Below are 19808 nucleotides of genomic sequence, written 5' to 3' on the forward strand. Positions count from 1 at the left end.
GACACCAGTTTAAACAGGTGATTAAAGTTATCATCACCTTTACTGCGGCCAGCTGGGACCATTATGCTTCCCGATGTGGAGCAACAGGGAGCATTTGTTACCTATGCGGATTCCCACCAAAAAAATGATAACCAGAATCTAATGACAAGGAAATGATGGAACAAAGATGGAATGTGGACAATCGATGACACACTGTCAACTGTTAGCAACTGGTGAATCTTAGTGAAGGAAATACAGATGTTCACCACACTATTCTTTCAACTTGCCTATAGCTTGGGCCTTTTATTAAACAAAAAAGAGAGGAAAAGGGCTATTCTCTTTCAGCTCACTCCGTAGCTCTCAACAAAGACTCAGCTGCATCATGTTTGCTTCTCTATCCAGTGTCCAGAATATAAAAAGCTTCTCTGTTTGTCACTCAAGCTTGGCACAAGAGGGATCTCAGTTTTCTAAGTGCATCTTTCCATAAAACTCTACAACCTGAACCACCTTCATCAGCCACAGCTGTTTACACACTGCTTCCAAACAGCCATTAGTTGGAAACTCGTTTGTTGAGGCAACAACTTTCATGGAGTACTCTTCATGGGTCATGCACCCACCTTGGGTAAGGCACCAAGCCGGGCCCCAGAGACATTGTAATGGATGAGACTCAGTGGCTGCCCTGTGGAGCTTACCTGCCAGGGAACCCTATGGTAGTTGGCACAATAGCAGTCTTGCCTTATGATCTTTCTCTCTCTCTCTCTCTCTCTCTTTTAAAGTAGGCTCTACACCCAGCGTGTAGCCTAGTGCGGGGCTTGAACTCACAACCCTGAGATCAAAAGTTGGATGCTTAACTGACTGAGCCACCTAGGTCCTCCCTGCCTTGTGATATCTCTTGACTGTACAGCAATACAAGACTTCCTTCCCAACATCTCTTGGGAAATTTATCTGTTTTATTTAATCCCCAAACCCGGGAAACACCAATCGAGAAGTTGGGAAAATGGGAAAAAGTATGATAATCCTCTGGTGAGAATTAAAGCTTAACAATCAATCTAGGGATGTTATTGGTTCGAAGGAATCCACTGACTTCAAGTCAAAGCAAGAGCAAGAAGCTAACACACAGAATTGAAGGTTAAGGCTGGCATCTCAGAACCAAGACAGGCGTGTGAAGGAGAGCAGTCAAAATCTAATCAAGTCTTGCTTATAGCCACTGCCATGCCCTAAGTGTGTGTTACATTAACCTGTTTGCCACTAAGGGTGAGTCATTCTTGCAAATATGTATTTATATATTTATATACATACTATGCACAAATCCTACAAGTACTATTCTAAGAAATAAGTTTGGATAGCTAAATAAGTCCCTAAATTGGCAATTTTGACACATGATTTTGTGTAGTGTTCTTAATTTCATCCACCTGTTAGGTTTTTCAAATACTACTCAATAATGTTCACTGGCAGAGTGCTTAGGTGGCTCGGTCGGTTGAGTGTCTGACTCTTGATTTCAATTCAGGTCATGATCTCAGGGTCCTTGGATAGAGCCCCTTGTCAAGCTCACCGCTCAATATGGAGTGCTTGTTGCTTGTCTCCCTCTCCCTCTGCTCACTCCCCTCCCCGCTCAAGTGCATGCTCATGACCTACACTTTACATAACTCTCATAAAACTTAACTAGAAATGAATCCTAAATCTAAATGTAAAATAAAAAGCTATCAACTATAGAAGAAAATACAGGAGAAAAATCTTTGTGACCTTTGGTTAGGCAAAAAGTCCTTAGGTAGGACTTCAAAAGAACAACTCATTAAACAAACTGATAAACTGGACTTCATTAAAATTAAGAACCGGGACGCCTCGGTGGCTCAGAGGTTGAGTGTCTGCCTTCGGCTCAGGTCATGATCCTGGAGACCCGGGATCAAGTCCCACATCATGCTCCCTGCATGAAGCCTGCTTCTCCCTCTGCCTCTCCCTCTCTCTCTATCTCTAATGAGTAAATAAATAAAATCTTAAAATAAAATTAAATAAATAAAATTAAGAACCTATGCTCTTTGAAAGACACCAGTGAGAGAATGACAAGATGGCCACTAACTGAGAGAAAATATTTGCAAATCACATATCTCACAAAGGACTTATACCCTATATATATATATTTTTTTTTTTTAATTTTTTTATGATAGGCACAGAGTGAGAGAGAGAGGCAGAGACACTAGCAGAGGGAGAAGCAGGCTCCTCCATGCACCGGGAGCCCGACGTGGGACTCGATCACGGGTCTCCAGGATCGCGCCCTGGGCCAAAGGCAGGCGCTAAACTGCTGCGCCACCCAGGGATCCCTACCCAAAATATATTAAAGACTCCCCAAACTCAGCAATAAGTAAACAAATATCTCAGGGCACCTGGCTGGCTCAGTCTGTGGAGAGCATGACTCTTGATCTCAGGGTTGTGAGTTCGAGCCCCACATTGGGTGTAGGGATTACTTAAAAATGAAATCTTTTAAAAAATTAAAAAGAAAAAACCTCAATTAAGAAATGGGCAAAATATTGAACAGATACTTCACCAAAGAAGACAGAACAGATGACAAATGAGCACACACAAAAGATGCTCAACATCCTTAGTCATTAGGGAAAAGCAAATTAAAACTAGTGAGATACCATTACATACCTATTAGAATGGCCAAAATGAAACAAAAAGTGACAATAAAGGTTGTAGAGAAACTGAAACTCTCATTATTGGCAAGGGATTCAAAATGGCACAGCCACTTTGGAAAGGAAATTGGCAGTTAAACATATTCTTACCATAGATCCAGCAATCCACTCCTAGGTATTTACCTAAGTGAAATGAAAATCTTTGTTCAAAGCAACATATAAATGCTTAACTCAAAATTGTCAGGAACTGAAAACAACCCAAACATTCCTCAACTGAAGAATGGATAAGCAAACTGTGGTCCATCCCTACAATGGACCACTATTCAGGACGCCTGGGTGGCTCAGTGGTTGAGCATCTGCCTTTGGCTCAGGGCGTGATCCTAGGGTCCAGGATAGAGTCCCATATCAGGCTCCTTACTGGGAGCCTGCCTCTACCTCTGCTGGTGTCTCTGCCTCTCTGTGTTGTGTCTCTCATGAATAAATAAATAAATCTTTAAGAAACCAAAACAATGGACAACTAATCAATAAAAAGGAACAAACCCATGCAATAAAAACAGATAAATTTCAAAACATTATGCTCAATGAGAGATTTAAAAGTTCTACGTACATTATGATTCCATTCATATGACATTCTGCAAGAGGCAGAACTACAGGAAAGGATAGGTACAGCGAGGTTAATTGATATGGGGAGGTCTGACTACAAAGGAGTAGCCCAAGGGAATGGCATTGTTTTGGGGGATGATAGCACAGTTCTTTATCTGGATCGTAGTGGTGGTTTATGACTATAAATTTGCCAAAACTCACAGAACTGCACACCAAAACAGGGGAATTTTAGTGTCTGGAAATATAAATATAAAAATGTATAGTTATTTAAGAATATTAAATAGTTATTAAATATTTAATTTTTAAAACATTAACTGTGGTATTATCCTTAAATCATTCAATGATTTCTATTTGGCATTCATTCTGTGTTACTGTTTTCATCCTTTAACATTTTCTATTATCAAATATCTGCATCAGGTAGAGATCATTTTTACATGTTAATAAAATATATAATTTTGTCACAATACAGTGTTCCTAATAATAATAATAAATCATGCATTTACTATATCTTTTTTCTTCTTTTACAAAAAAACCTCTGAAACTTTTGCCACAGAAAAATAATTCAGCTTATTATGGTCTCTCATTCTTATTTAAAAACTCATAAATGCAGGGGCAGTCTGGGTGGCTCAGCGGTTTGGCGCTGCCATCAGCCCAGGGCGTGATCCTGGAGACCTGGGATTGAGTCCCAAGTCAGGCTCCCTGCATGGAGCCTGCTTCTCCCTCTGCCTGTGTCTCTGCCTCTCTCTCTCTATCATAAATAAATAAATAAATAAATAAATAAATAAATAAATAAATCTTAAAAAAAAAGAAACCCTCATAAATGCAAGAAACAGTAAGTGTTGGTGAGGATATGGAGAAAAGGGAATCCTCTTGCACTGCTGGAGAGAATGTTAGCTGGTGCAGCCACAGTGGAAACCAGCATGAAATGGAGGTTCCTCAGAGTTAAAAATAGAACTACCCTACAATCCAGTAATTCTACAACCGGGTATTTATCCAAAGAATACAAAAATGGTAATTCAAAAGGATATATACACCATATGTTTATAGCAGCATTATCTACAATAGCCAAGTTATGGAAGCAGCCCGTGTCCACTGACTGATGAATGGATAAAAGAGATGTGGTATATATACACAATGGAATATTATTCAGCCATAAAAAAGAATGTCCTCCTACCATTTGCAACATGGATGGAGCTAAAGAATATAATGCTAAGTGAAATAAATCAGAGAAAGACAAGTACCATATGATCTCATTCATGTGTGGAATTTAAGAAACAAAACAAAAGAACAAATGGGGAAAAAAGAGAGAAAGGCAAACCATGAAACAGATTCTTTTTTTTTTTTTTTTTTTTTTTATGAAACAGATTCTTAACTCTAGAGAATAATCTGGTGGTTACCAGAGGGGGGGATGGGTGAAATAAGTGAAGGGGATTAAACAGTGCACTTATCATGATGAGCACAAAGTATAGGGTTGCTGAATGATTGTATTGTATACCTGAAACTAATATAACACTGTATGTTAGCTATACTGGAATTAAAATGAAAAACTTAATAAAATTCTAAAAAATAATACAAAGCTTTTTTTTTTTTTTTTTTTAATACAAAGCTTTAAATGAAGTGTTATGAAAGATAAAGAGTAGCCTGTGATTTGAGGAATTCCCCGGAAGTTCAATTTCTTGTTCTCAAGTCCTGAATACGTAGTAGCTGCCTGGGAATTTGGAAGTACCAGAGTCTTAACATCTTCCCAGGCAACCTTCGCTCTGACCCCCATTGTAAACTTCCACTCACCTCTAGCCAAAAGCCCTTCAGTTAAAAAATAATTTATGGGACTGATTTGGGAACTATGTGCACTAGCACTGACCTACACTCCTATAGAGAGAGATGCCAAAAGGAGTAAGTCAGAAACTGCCCGTGAAGACAGTGAGCACACAGAGTTGTGTGATGGGAGGTGGACACTTCGAGGAAGAAATATTTCCGGCTCGGGAAAAGCAGGGATAGTTTGGGAGTAGTTGTTATAGCCCTTCTTCTAACAGAGCCAGAAAGTTGGGAAAGGCACTCCCAGGGAAGGCCAAGGTGTGCCATGCAAGGCAGCTGAAAACAGAGCACGTCTGGGAATGGAGAGCTTCCCTGGCTGGGGAGTCCACCTCTCCCATGGACAGCTAAGGAGCCCCGATACAGCCAGCCTGAACTTCCTACTTACTAAGTGGGATTTAGTTCTGAGGTGAGGAGAAGGGCAGAATCCGAATGGTGCTTTGGTTCCAAAGCCTGTAAGACCAGAGAGAGGCTGAGACTCTCACCAGGGGCCTTCTGGAACAACACAGTGATAGAGGGAGAGGTTCTGAAATCTCATCTCAAATCCCTTCCAAACGCTACACTATGTTCACCTGGAACTTTCCAGCACATCAGGCTCTCTGCCTCTGGCCCTCCACACAGGCTGTTCCTTCCACCTGGGACACTTCACCCCCTTCTTAATCTAACACCTCCTCATCCTTTAAATCTCAGCAAATAGAACACTTCCTCAGATAAGCCTCCTGCAACATGTTCCTAAAGTCCCTATATTTCCTCAAGCACAGCCCTTTGCCACACTTTGCTACTGCATTTTACTCATTGATTTATTCTGGGGATGTGCTATTTATTTATTTGCCTGTGTCCTTGCTTTATAAGAGGAGTATAACATACCCACGGTTACAGGGTACGGTCTGCATTAACCTTCAGTGTGTAGCTCCATCAAGTCTTATCTATTTACATACTACCACAGCATCATCACCCCACTCAAGATATCAAAGGTTTCCAGCACCCCAGAAGGTTCTTCATGCCCCTTCCCACTCAGTGCTCTACCAATAAGAGGTAACCACCAGTGTCTATCTCTACCAACATCAACTAGTTTTGCCTGTCATGCACACAGTGTCTCCTGTCTGAAAGCCCATGGAGTTGTTCCTGCTACTCTCTGGATCCCAAAAGGCCCGAGCATGGAGCAGGCATGTGAACGTCTGCTAACTGAATGAGGAGACCAGGCTAGAGGGGGAAGCCAGAGTGCCTGAGGCCCTGAGTCCTGGCCCTGTTTGCATCTCTGCCCACCTCTGCTCCTGCACTGTCCTGCCTGAAATGCCCTCCTTTTTATCAGTCTCATCCCACCCCCCCTCTTTTATTAGAGAGGTGTGGCTCAAGTTCCATGCCCCTTGGGGAAGCTGGCCCCACAGCATCCTATCCCGCTGCATTCATTCCACAGACGCTACTTCATACATCCTTTCTAGGTAGATGTGTGTATGCCTTTTAATCTTGTTCCCCAAACAATCGGAGTCTCTCAAAGGAAAGATGCTGTTTTACTCTTCATGAAATGAGAGTCAACTTCTCATCTCCTCACTGTTCACAGAATATCCTGAGCTGCAAAAAATTTCTTCTGGCCTGTCTTCCTCATAGGGCTAGGAGGTTAATACCAGGGAACAATGGTGAGGATGTTTTATAAGCCACAGTTCGTTCACTTGACAAATCAAAGGCACTGTAATGTCTAGTTATATGAGTGTTTGCTGGAAAATTATTGGCTAAACTATACATGCATCATATGCACAACAAAAAAGATTAAAAAAAAGAAGAAGAAGAAGAATGCAGAAGATCTGTGTGTGCTAATGTGGAAAGATTTCAAACATATACTTAAGTGAAGAGCTAGGTGTCCAAACAATTTAGTGTGCTCCCTGCTGCCACAGGGCATAGGAGGAGGAAAAGGAAACGTACATTCACACTTGAGTCTGGGGAAGGGGGGAGTTTTGAAGAACACACAGGAAACTGATCACCCGCACCAGGACCCCTGGGGAGTGGGGCTGCAGGCCTCCAGTCAGTCGCCTTTTGGCCATAGAACTGTCTCATCAGTCCAGGGAGTATTTTTATGTTAATAGGCATTTTAACATAAAAATAAGGTAAAATGACTAAAATTCACCCTTAGGATAAACTGAGGGCAGCCTCCAGACACCTGGACTCAGGCCCCAGCAGCCAGGCAGACCCTGCAACAGACCTGGAGACGGAATCTGGCACAAGTCAGAGAGATGACAACAGCCTGTGAGCTCACTTAGAGCAACCCCTGGGGCCTTGTAAAGAGCAACATCTGATGCAATTGTACCTTTTGCTTAGCAGCCAAGAGCTGGGAGCTGAGAGCCTAGGGCCAGAGGTATCAAGGGGTCTGGGGCCACAAGGGGCCAAATGTCACCCACCCTGCCCCTTAGCTCAAATTGATGTGGGGCTGGGCGGGGCCTGGCTTCCCCACTTCCTGACAATCATGGACATCTAATGGTTGGGAGAAGCCACCCAAGGGAGAAGGGCAGAAGGACCCCAGCTCCCAGGGGCCTGCTGAACTTCGAAGCTCTGAGTGCTCCACAAGGCACAGGCAGGGCTTCCCAGTGGGTGTGGGGAGAAACAGTACAGCAACGTTTCTGCAAGGCCACGTCTATCTCTGTTTCTCCTCTCTCATCTGTAGGACTGCCATGTTGAAGCCTCACCCTTGACCTTGAGGAGTTACAGGACCACCTTCAGGGTCAACCAACCAATTCCAGCTGCCAAGTTAGCAGTGAGGTAGATTCTGTTCTCACCATCCTGGTTTATATTTGGATGGGCTCTTTGGTTGACCTTGAAGTTAGACTCCTTGAAGCCATCCCCTTACCCCCTAATGAGACCCCAAGATCCAAACAGTCCCAAGTACCCAATGAACCACGTACTATTCATCCAAGTGCCAAACACCTCCCTGGTTCACCTCAGCTGAATTACTTCAACAATGTCTAAGAGGGTCCCCTGCCTCCATTCTTTGCCCCCCGTCCCTGGGCTGCAGCCAGAATGACCGCTGAAATCACAAATTGAATCATATCTACTTCTGTGCTTAGAACTCCTCAAAAACTTTCTGCTCCTCCAAGAACACACCCAAGCTTCTGGCTGTGCCATATGAGGCCCTTCTTGATTTGGGCTCTGCCCCCCTCTCTCCAGCCTTCCTAGGGACTGTCCACTCTGCTGCTTGTTCTTCCTTCACCAGCCTTTAAAACGATAACTCTCCCTCGCACACACTCCTCCCTGGTTTCATCCCTGGCTGGCTCCTCTACTCGTAGCACAAACCATCACTGCTGTTTTCACACACTGTGACCACATCCCGTATCTCTGTCCCAGGCTTCTCACCTACTGACTGCCTAAACGCCATGCAGAGCTCCATCACGCCTCCCAAACCCAGTGATCCTCATGTCAGGCCCCAGGCAGCGCTGCCCCTCATGCCCAGCAGATGGCAGGTACTCAGTTTCCTCTCCTGCCACCTCTACCTGCAACTCCTCTGATGCTTCTGGTAGCTGTTGGTGGGATGCCATTCCCTGTGCCACACGGGCTGAAATACTATCAGGTCCTCCCTCACTCCTGACTTTTTAACCATCTGTTGTCCCCACGCCCCAACTTTGCGAGCTCAGGCCCGGCCCTGTGCACCCCCACTGGAACTGCTTCTAGGCACTCCCCTGCTCCAGTCCAGCCTCCCTTCTCTCGCTGGTGATATTTCTTAAGCCCAGACATGATTTGTCACAACCCTGCCCACAAATCTCCTGCAGCTTGCTGTGCTGAAAGAACAGAATCCAACTACTTCGTGTGGCATCCAAGGCCTCCCACACTCTGGCCCCAATCTATTGCTCCAACCACAGTGGGTAAGAGCAGTCCTAAGAACTGGCATGTACCGGGTGCTTTCCATGTGCCTCCTAATCTCTGTAACAACCAGGATTACAATTTGGCAGATGAGGAAACCAAGGACAGAGGGTTAAGTCACTCACCCAGGGTCACAGCCAAGCTCATAAGATGAGTGTACAGGATCATAAATGACAACCTTTTAACCCATTAGTGTTTCCTGACAGATTACATCCTTGAAGGCCACGATACACCTTTAAAAATAATCTTTGCAACAAGCTTCCTGTTGCCTCCTTGACATCCCACAGGGAATTGGGCAAGGGCTAGAGGAGGAGGGAGGGCAAGTGGTGTTTCTGAGATCAAAAATCAAAGAGACCACAGGTCAAAGGGACTCCTGATTACTTAATACAGATAAAATATTCACACCTAGCCGAAGCCAGGTGCCTGGTAAGGAACACTCCTCCTGATGACGACCCTGTTCCTGGAGCGATGTCTCCTGGCAGTGCCACAGCTTGTACCAGAGTAGGATATGTTCCTGCCACTAACCTCTAATTGCCCCAGGGCCTGAGGATCTCCAGACATGTGGCCTCAGCCCAGAGGTTTCTACTTCCTTGGGTCCTAGGGGCTATTGCTGGGGCCAGAATGAAGGGGCAAAATAAACCTAGCAATGATGATGATGGCAGTACAAGGGAGAGAGAACAGAGAGGACAGAGAAGAACGGAGCAGCAGAGAATAATGTTGGTGTGACAAACTCAGGAGATTGCCTGGATGGCCCTGATGTGTGTGAGGTTGGAGAGTGCGCTTTCTCGTGCCTTCTTCCACTCCACCCCCCTTTTTCTATCACCCTCACTCGGTGCTGTACTCCTTTATGTATCCATGCCTCCCTTCTGGAATGGGGACTCCCTTGCTGGTCTAATAACCAGCAGACCACAGGTGCTAAATTCATACTGAATGAATTGTGGCAGACCTTCCATACAAGTTGTTAACCCAGTATCTACTCTTCCCCTTCCACCCTAGTTATAGAGTCCCAATTTTATTTCAGGTGGTAACATGTCCAGTTGAAAGACTTCTCAGCCTCACCTGTAGCTACAGGAGGGGACAGTGGAAGCTACTGGGTGGGACTTCCAAGAAAGCTCCTGAAGAGGGAGAAAGACAGCTTGGTGTAGGTCTTTTCTGTCTGCCCAGGCCCCCCCACCCCCCTACCCACCCACTCCCCTGCCTGGCGCTTCCTGGAAACCTGTCTTGATGGCTGGAGCTCCCGCAGCCACCATGACACAGCCCTGGGCTTGGAAGCCCCACAGGAAGAATGACAGAACAGAGAAGTTGGCCCTAGGCTGCCTTCCCCAGATTTCTTTTAAAAACCTAACAGAGAATAAACTTGTACTGTTTTAAGCCACTGCTCCTTCTGATCTCTGCTTACCAGCTGCCAGATGCAATTAATTGATTCATGAATGAGCCAATTAAACATGCTAACTTACTCGTTGCTGACTTGCAGTTCAAAGGCCAGTCACCAACTCTGACCTCTCTGGTCCTTGCATACAACAATGATTTGCCATTAATCCAGGACATCAGGAAGACAGAGGGACGGAAACAATACAAGGATGAGGTTGTACAAGGTGGGAGAGTAGGGAGAGAGGGCAGGCACGTGAGGGGCAGAGAAGAGAGGGATGTGGGGGGCAGACAAGGGGAACAGAGGGCAAAGTGTGTCAGAGAATAGTAAAGGACAGTAAAGGCCTTCCCATGGAGGGAAGGGGAAGGTGATGGTGTCAAGACGTGAAGCAGCAGTCACCATTTAGAGAGCACTCTCTGTGGCCCAGGCATTATGCCAGACACTGGATGATCCTCTCTAGTCCTCATCCCCCTGAGGTAAGTGCTATCACACCCATTTTACAAATGAAGTAACTGTGGCTCTGAGATATTAAATAATTTCCCCTCAGTCACAAAAAGTGGTAGAGGCAGAAGACTTTCCTGAAGTAGCCTTAAAAGGGAGGGAGCGAGGGAGGGAGATATCATCCTTCCCTCTTTCTTTCTGTGCCTTACTGCCTGGAATGCAGATGTGATAGCTCAATCCATGGCAGCCATGTTGTACAAATGAGAACAGCCACACCCTAAGAATGACACAGCAAGGAACTGGAGGGAGCTTGGGTCCTTTATAACCTAGTGGAGCTTCCACAACTACCTGAGATTGTCTAACTTACTTGGAATCCCTATCCATAAATCCACTTGTAATGGTTTTAGATCTCAACTTGCTCAATTTTCCTCTAATTCTCAATAACAGATTCCAAGGCCCACTCCCAGAGATCCCGATTCAGCAATCACTTTGGGATGTACTACCCTAGAAAAATAGAGTCAGTCTATAAAAAACAAAGAAACAATCTGAGAGTCCACAGGAAAAAACCTGATGCCTCAAAAGCAGCAAATGTTGGTTGGTGATCTGCCCCAGGAAACCAACAAGTGCCACTGTTAAACTAACCTGTCATTATTTAAAGAAACAGAAGGAAGGAAAAGTTCATAAAAACACATTTGGGCCATTCCTCAGAAATATAAAAAGTGGCCCTCATGACCTCAGATCACTTTGTAATGGTGCTAGCAGATCATCCAAGAAAAAAGTAAACTGCTGGTCCAAAACTCTTAAGGAGAATAGCTCCTTTTGAACAAAAGAACCAGGCTGTCAGAGACGTCTGGGTGGCTCAGCAGTTGAGTGTCTGCCTTCCGCCCAGGGCGTGATCCTGGGGTCCTAGGATTGAGTCCTGCGTCGGGCTTTGTGCATGGAGCCTGCGTCCCCCTCTGCCTGTGTCTCTGCCTCTCTCTCTCTGTGTCTCTTATGAATAAATAAAATCTAAAAAAAAAAAAAAAAAAAAAAAGAACCAAGCTGTTGTGAGAGACAGATTTGCATAGAGAGCATTACTGGGAATTGGTCTTTCACAGCTGGCTGCAGCTTCCTGTGTGTTAGAAATTTTCTCCAACTAGTCTCTCAAGAGAGGGGCTGTGTTTCACTGTTTCAGTGTCTTCAGCAAGAGGGCCTAGCATAGTAGTGAGCACATAAATGCTTGATCCACAGCTACAAAGAGTCATCAGAAAAGAACTAAGGGAATTGTGGGTATTGGCCACACCGTCCACCAACCCCTAGCCCTGTGCCTACCAGAGTTGAGGTTGATTCCTGAAACCCCAGCCAAGGGGACTGAGAGTCAGTGTTGTCACGGTTCACCATTCCCACCAGACTACTGTCTGTCAGACACCCTCCAGGGATCTTCAAAGACCAAGTTCCCTTCTCTTCTGAAGCTATTCCTGTTTTGGAGTCCAGGAGTCCTGAGAATTCAGGCAAAGCTAAAGAGAGCCAGCACAGGCCTGGTTTAGCTCTGCCCCAGGCCTATTTAACACCCTTTCTAAGGGGTAGAAATCTTAACTGGGTGTAAACCATGGGCATAGGTGACACGTAACTCTGAACACCAGAGCTATCACATCTGTGGTCTCCTTGGAGTCCCCAGCACAGAAAAATCCATTCCTAAAGCAACTGACCCTTTCAGAGGTGCAGCCTTATTCTAAAGTTAAAGATTCAGGGATCCCTGGGTGGCGCAGCGGTTTGGCGCCTGCCTTTGGCCCAGGGCGCAATCCTGGAGACCCGGGATCGAATGCCACATCGGGCTCCCAGTGTATGGAGCCTGCTTCTCCCTCTGCCTGTGTCTCTGCCTCTCTCTCTCTCTCTGTGTGACTATCATAAATAAATAAAAATTTAAAAAAAATTTTCTAAAGTTAAAGATTCTTAGGGTCCACTAAGGATTATAAGTTTGTGCTACTCTGCCTGGCACCCAGAGGAGCCAAGTTTGCGGATGGAACATGGGCATGTATCCTCAAGGCCGGAAACCACTTTATTTTGCATGATTTTGTGGCTTTTTCTGGCTGCTGTCTTGCTTTAAGTTTCTGGCACCATCAGCTAGACTGACACTACTACTTTGTGTCCCCACCACACTTCTGGCAACCTGGCATAAAACGTGCCAGAAAGACCAACGTCCTGCTCTCCTGCTCATTCTCTCTCTGCATTTGTGTCTCCTGCCACATCCAGTTTCTTCTATTCAACCAGAGAAATTTAATGCAGTTCAACTCCACAGGCAATACTGAACAGGAGCTTCACGCACCAGGAAAAACAAGACCCTGTTCCCAAGGGGCTCAGAGACTGGTACAGAGACACATAAACAAGCAGCCACTTACAGAGTGATAATTACTATAGAAAGAGACCCCAAGCACAGAAAGACCAATGGCCACTCTGTCAAGGGGGATCAAGGAAGGAAGTTGAGGGGAGACATGCACTCCTTGGGAGGAACAAGCATGTGCAAAAGTGCAGAAGTCTGAGAGTGTGGCCTACTGGAGAGCACAACCATGGTGGGAGTTAATAGGGATTAGCTTACTATATGCCAGATACTGCCATTTTAGATGAGAAAACTTGAGGCACAGAGAGGGTAAGTAACTTGACCAAAATCACATTTACAAAAGGATGAAGACAGGTTGCAAAACAAATAGTTGAGCTTTAAAACTTAAGCTTTCAAATGTTACATTATATAGTATGCAAAGAGTTCAACTTGCTGAAATACAAAATTTAAGAGCTAAATTTATGCAGAGACGCCTGGGTGTCTGACTCTTGACTTTGGCTCAGGTCTGATCTAAGGGTTGTGAGATTGAGCCCCACATCGTGAAGACTGCTTAAGATTCTCTGCCCCTCCCTCTACATGTGTGCGCGCACTCTCTCTCCAAAAACAAACAAAAGCAAAAACACAAATTAAAGAGTTGAGTTTACACAGGACAGGTAGAGACTGGATATCATGAAGGGTTTCATACACAATGCTAAGAATGTGGACTTGAACTTTCAGCAGTGCAGCGAATAATGAATTATTATGAGAGCTTCCCCTTTCCACTACAGTTACACAGAAATATTAGATAAAACAATACATATCCTTAAACATACAGCCAAATTTGAAAGAGAGAGAGATACCCCATGTGCCAGAAATGACAAGAAAAACGGAAACATGAATGGTAAGTGGAACTGACACCACAATGACCCATGGACTTCTGAACCCACATCTGAAGTGGTTCTAATGGCTGGCTATGGCTTTGAGCCCCAATACCAAGACAAGAGCTTCAGAGGGCTGCCTGGTTTAGGAAAGCGACAAGAAGCTGGCAACTTCTCTGAGGCCTGATGGAGGGTAGGAGATCACCTCTAATAAGCTAAACTACTAAGTTAGCCCCACCCATGGAAATGACTGATCTGACCACTAACAGAATGGTGAAGAGGTACCAAACTAAGAAATGAACATGAAAACTGATCCAAGACCACCACAACACCAATGGACCCACCAGAAGCAAATTGCTCTTAGGGATACTTTCCTTTCACCACCTAAGACACAACATTTACCCATAAAATAGTCCTTTCTAAAGATGAGCTCATGAACCAAAGTTATAAACCACACAAGGAAATACTCCACTAACAGGAACAGACCCCCCACCCCCCCAAAAAAAGAGTATCATCCCCAAAATCAGAAATAATAATCTAAGACTAAGAAACAAGAACATTTAGATCACTGAAGAGATAAACAGCAAAGAAAAAAACAGATACAGAGGCTTGGATGGTAGAACACCCAACATATATCTAAGAGGAATTCTAGAAGGCCAGCATAGAGAAAATGAGAGAACAAAAGAGCTAAATGACTGAGAATTTCCTAGAATTTATCTTATTTTTATTTATTTTTTTAATTTTAAGTAGGTTCCACACCCAATGTGGGGCTTGAATTCATGACCCTAAGATCTCAAGAGTTATATGCTCTACTGACTGAGCCAGCCGGGTGCTGAGAATTTCCCAGAATTTAAAACAGAATTAAATGAAAGATGTTAAGGGGTGCCTGGGTGACTCAGTTAAGCATCAACCTTCAGCTCAGGTCATGATCTCAGGGTCCTGGGATTGAGCCCTGGGTCCAGTCAGGGTGTCTGAGCAGCAGGAGTACGCTTCTCTTTCTCCCTCTGCCCCCTCTCCTATGCTTACATGTGCTCGCTCTAAAATAATAAATAAAATCTTAAAAATAAATAAATAAATAAACAATAAGATGTTAAGTATCCTGGACTTCAAGAGCCGCATGTTCTTCCAACTAAATCAGTCAGGCACCCCAAGATGTCTAATTTTCAAACCAGTAAAGTGAATAAAGAAAACTCAAGCAATGTAACAGAGGGCAGGAAAGGAGAAAAATTGGCAAAAAAGGAAGGTATATGGAAAGTATGCAAAAACATGATATATATAAGTCAAATACCAAAAATGTAAATAAATTATACTGATTTAAGACAGATTTTCAGATTTGACTTAGAAATTTAAATGCAGGGCAGCCCTGGTGGCGCAGCAGTTTAGCGCCGCCTGCAGCCCAAGGTGTGATCCTGGAGACCCGGGATCAAGTCCCACGTCAGGCTCTCTGTATGATGCCTGCTTCTCCCTATGCCTGTGTCTCTGCCTCTCCCTCTCTCTCTGTCTCTATGAATAAATAAATAAAATCTTTAAAATAAAAAAAAAGAAATTTAAATGCAGCCATATTCTATTTATGAAAGAAAACTCCTGAACATGAAGACACAGAGGTTGAAAATTCAATGCAAATAACAGCCCCACACTGAGGTAGCGCTAGCATCATCTGACTTTAAGGCAAAAAGCAGAAAAGAAATTTAGAAGGAAGAATTAACAAGACTTGGTGACTGAATAAAAGAGGCATTGGAAGGAGGAAAAAAAATGAAGGGCCATCATCAGGTGACCAGAGGAATGGGGACACTCCCAATAAGGCAGGGACTCTGGGAAGAGGAGGTCTGACAAAAAATATAGGGGTCATTTTGGGGCATGTTGAGTTTCAGGAACTTTAGAGGCTCCCCGGTGACAATGTCCCATGAACAGTTACAGATACAGTCACAAACTGAAGTTTTCCAGAGAAGATTCTTAACACTCAGTATGAAGAATGTACATAATTCCTGGGGCACTTGGTTGGCTCAGTTGGTTAGGCATCCAACTCCTGATTTCAGCTCAGGTCATGATCTCAGAGTTGTGAGATCTAGCCTTGCATCAGGCTCTGCACTTGGCATGGAGTCGGCTTCTCTCCCTCTCTCTGCCTCTCCCCACTCCCTCCCTCTCAAAAAACAAAAAAGCAAACAAATAAAAAACCCTCAAAAAACAAACAAGAAGAAGAAGAATGTACATAATTCTTGTTTCTTTCTTAAAAAAGAAATCCAGGAGGGATCCCTGGGTGGCTCAGCGGTTTAGCTCCTGCTTTCGGCCCAGGGTGTGATCCTGGGGTCCCATGTCGGGCTCCCTGCTTGGGGCCTGCTTCTCTCTGCCTCTGTCTCTGCCTCTCGCTCTGTGGCTCTCATGAATAAATAAATAAAATCTTAAAAAAAAAAAAAAAAAAAAAAAGAGAAAGAAATCCAGGGGCATCTGGGTAGCTCAGTTGAGCATCTGCCTTTGGCTCAGGGCATGATCTCGGGGTCCTGGGATGAATCCCACATGGGGCTCCCTGCAGGAAGCCTGCTTCTCCCTCTTCCTATGTCTCTGCCCCTCTCTCTGAGTAAATAAATGGAATCTTAAAAAAAAAAAATCCAAAAAACAACCAAACCCCAAGTACCAGTCCTGAGACTTACAATGACCTTGGCAGTAACCTGCATCTCCTTTTGATACCTGGCCCATCCAAACAATGCCTCTGTTGAATGGAAAGAGAGGCAGTGACAGACTCCAAGAGTGGTGGTACCCAGGGCTTCTGGAGACACAAGTCCCAAGTGCAGAGTAGAAAGATCTTTGGAAGAAGGAACCCTGCATCTCACAGCCATGAGAAAAAGACTTGCTAGAAGTGGGGGTCAGGAGCCAGAGGATCCCTATGGTTTGTTACCAGTAGGTTGACTACTTCCACTGCTGAATTCCAAGGTTCAATTCCAGTATCAAATAACTACCTAGTGCCCAATCCCATTCCCAGGGGGTGTGTGGTGGTATAAAGGATAGCCATAATACAAGAAAGACCATAACAACTCCCGTAAGAGAAATGCCAAGAGCTCTGGCTTTGAAGAATGACAAGTCCCCCTGTGCAGTTCAGGGGAAGAGTCATGAATTCATGGAAGAGGTGACATTGGAAATTTTTTTCTCTATGTCCCCCTGTTTTTTTTTTTTTTTTTTAATTTTTATTTATTTATGATAGTCACAGAGAGAGAGAGAGAGGCAGAGACACAGGCAGAGGGAGAAGCAGGCTCCATGCACCGGGAGCCCGACGTGGGATTCGATCCTGGGTCTTCAGGATCGCGCCCTGGGCCAAAGGCAGGCGCCAAACCGCTGCGCCACCCAGGGATCCCTATGTCCCCCTGTTATATCATTCCAGGGGCACCAGAATTTCTGCAAGTGTGCCTCCCAACTCAGGCCTTCAATGCACTTACTGCTTTCCACAGTGGAAGCTGGTCATTTCTAACAATGTTTATTAAGTGCTTACAAAGAGGCAGGCACGTGCTGAATGTTTTATGAGCATTCTTTCATTTAATCCTCTCAATTACCTTCTAAGGTGTGCCTCCCAGTTCACAGAAGAGGAAACCGAGGCTTAAAAAGGCAAAGGAAACTTTCCCAAGGTCACTGAGGTACAGTCACAGGGCCAGTTGAACCCAGGTCAATCTCAAGAGCCTACATTCTTTTTTTTTTTTTTTTTTTTTTTAAGATTTTATGTATTTATTTGAGAGAAAGAGAGAGCACGCGTGCATGAGTAGGGAGGGGGCAGAGGGGGAGAGAGGAGGAGAGAGAACCTCAAGCAGGCTCTACATGGGGCTCGATCCCGTGACCCCGAGATCATGACCTGAGCTGAAACCAAGAGTCGGAAGCTCAACCAACTGAGCCACCCAGGCACCCCTCCAGAGCCCACATTTTAACTGCTTTGTCATACCATGTCACATACTACATGCTCTGCTTACCCTCCTGGACGATCATGTCATCATAGCTCCCTGCCATGACGAGCACCAAACACAGTACACAGCTGTAGCAGGATGACAGAGGGAGGAGCTGGATTTGAGTCAGAGCTCCTGGGCTTGTCCCAGCTTGAGTGCTCCCTGTGGAGGTTGAGTGAATCTCTCCAATTATAAAGCAAACAGTGTCAGGCACAATGATAGACAATACTACATAATCTAATCCACACAACAATCCATCAATCCCATTTTCCAGAAGAGGAAACCAAAGCTCAGAAGGGTTCATAATCTGTCAAAGGCCCTCAGCTAATGAGTGAGAGAACCAGGATTCGAACCCAGACCTACCTCCAAGGGCTGAATTTGTAGCTGCGGTACAAATAGCCTTGAACATCTCTAGACCTAGAAGTGAGGGGGAAGAGGAAGGCAGAGAACCCTGCCTGTGGACTTAAGAAGACCAAATGCAGTAGTGAACATGGGAACACTGACCCTGTTTCAGGCCAAAGGAAGGCCTAGAGAGGAGGTCAATGACCACAGGTTTGTACACAGCCGCAGTGTAGGCAAGAATCCTATAAAGAGCCTTTTTCCAAATAAGATCACATCCACAGGTTCTAGAGATTAGGACGTGGACCTATCGCTTGGGCAGCCACTATCCAACCCATTAGAGGTGGAATCAGAAGAATGGAGACATATATGGAGAGAATGAGGGAGGGAAAACCTCTGGATGGAGAGGAAAGAAGGGTTCAAGCTGTCCCGCGGCTCCCAGGAACTAACTGAATGGCGTATTATGAATAGGAACAGAGGCGTGGGAAAAGGGGAGAAGGGCGAGCTCTGCCTTGAAAACTGAGCATTCCAGGAGCCAGGCGGACATGTGGGTCTGGCACTCAGCAGAAGAGGATCTGTGGCAAGTCGTTCAGTATTTGTGCCTATAAGGGAAGAAGCTGTGAGAGGAGCAGAGAAAGGGCAGAAGTCAAAGCACACTGTGTGGAAGCAGAGGAGAGCAGAAGAGGAAGAAGGGCAGCAAAGGCACAGGGAGGAAGGAAACCCAGGCCAAGCAAGATGAGCCAGTTCACCTTGGAGCGGGCAGGGCCAATCTCTTTCTGCTTCGTGTTTCTGCAGCTGCAGGCTACTATGGCAGTGGGCATAGAGAGGGCTAAAGTAAGAATCAAACAGTGAACAACTGAGTGAGAAACCAAGTAGAAGAGATTTCAGAGACGCAAAGAAAAGAAGTTATGGCATCTGTAGAGCTTGTGATGTCCGTGGTTCCAAGGGGCAGCATCCCAGGAGAGAGATACAGGCGAGTGGAAGAAGGCTTAGTGCACATTGTACATGGACTATGGAGATGAAAGCTGTGGGGGATGACTAAAAGGATGAGCAGCCAGTTGCCCTGGAGAAGGTGAATTTCTAGGGCTCCAAGTGACTCCCACACAAGGTCACATGCACTCTCTGCCACACACAAGCACAACCCTGGCCATTGGGCTCTGCTTTCAAACCCCATGTATGTTCCATATGCTTCTCCACAGAAGATACACAGATGCCACAGCTCATCTGTGAAAAATAGGGGGGCTGTGAACCCCTGAGTCAGAGGCTGCCGCCCTGGCCTGGGAAGACCCGCCTGCACCCCTGGCAGCCCTCGGTGGGGAGGGCAGATAGCAGGCTCTCCCAGACAGGAGCTGTGTGGAGAGCAGGGACTGCTACCAGCGGGTGACTCAGGCCATGTTTGCCAGCCCTCTCAGTGCCCACCAGCCTCAGAGGGGGCAGACTGGGCTGACTATGTCACACTTCCTTTCCTCAGTTCTATTTTTGAAGACACAACTTACAGAGTGACAGTTCTCCTGAAGACTTTGAAAGGCCTTTCGATCAGCAGCCAGAACCAACATCCTATACATACTTGTATATGTGTGTGTGTGTGTGTGTGTGTATACACACACAACTCTGCTCACACCCCAACAAGTCTACCCGCGACAAGGGAAGTGGCCAGAAAATGCCTTATGGCCTCTCTAAGGGCAACAGGGA

General features: G+C 45.2%; 1 protein-coding gene across 5 annotated transcripts in view; it reads right to left on the reverse strand.

Annotated features, from left to right (window-relative positions):
* The window catches only part of PPARD (peroxisome proliferator activated receptor delta), an 87539-nt gene that overhangs the window by 35380 nt on the left and 32351 nt on the right, over positions 1-19808 (reverse strand). For 2 of the 5 annotated variants that reach the window (XM_072833321.1, XM_072833318.1), the window contains exon 1: positions 38-2226. The exons of the other annotated variants lie outside the window; for them this stretch is intronic. The gene's annotated coding sequence lies outside the window, so the exon portion shown is untranslated. Of the gene's footprint in view, positions 1-37; positions 2227-19808 lie in introns of those variants that run through there. 5 annotated transcript variants of the gene reach the window in all.

The sequence above is a fragment of the Canis lupus genome, chromosome 7, assembly GCF_048164855.1.
Source record: "Canis lupus baileyi chromosome 7, mCanLup2.hap1, whole genome shotgun sequence".
In the NCBI taxonomy this organism is placed as follows: Eukaryota; Metazoa; Chordata; class Mammalia; order Carnivora; family Canidae; genus Canis; species Canis lupus.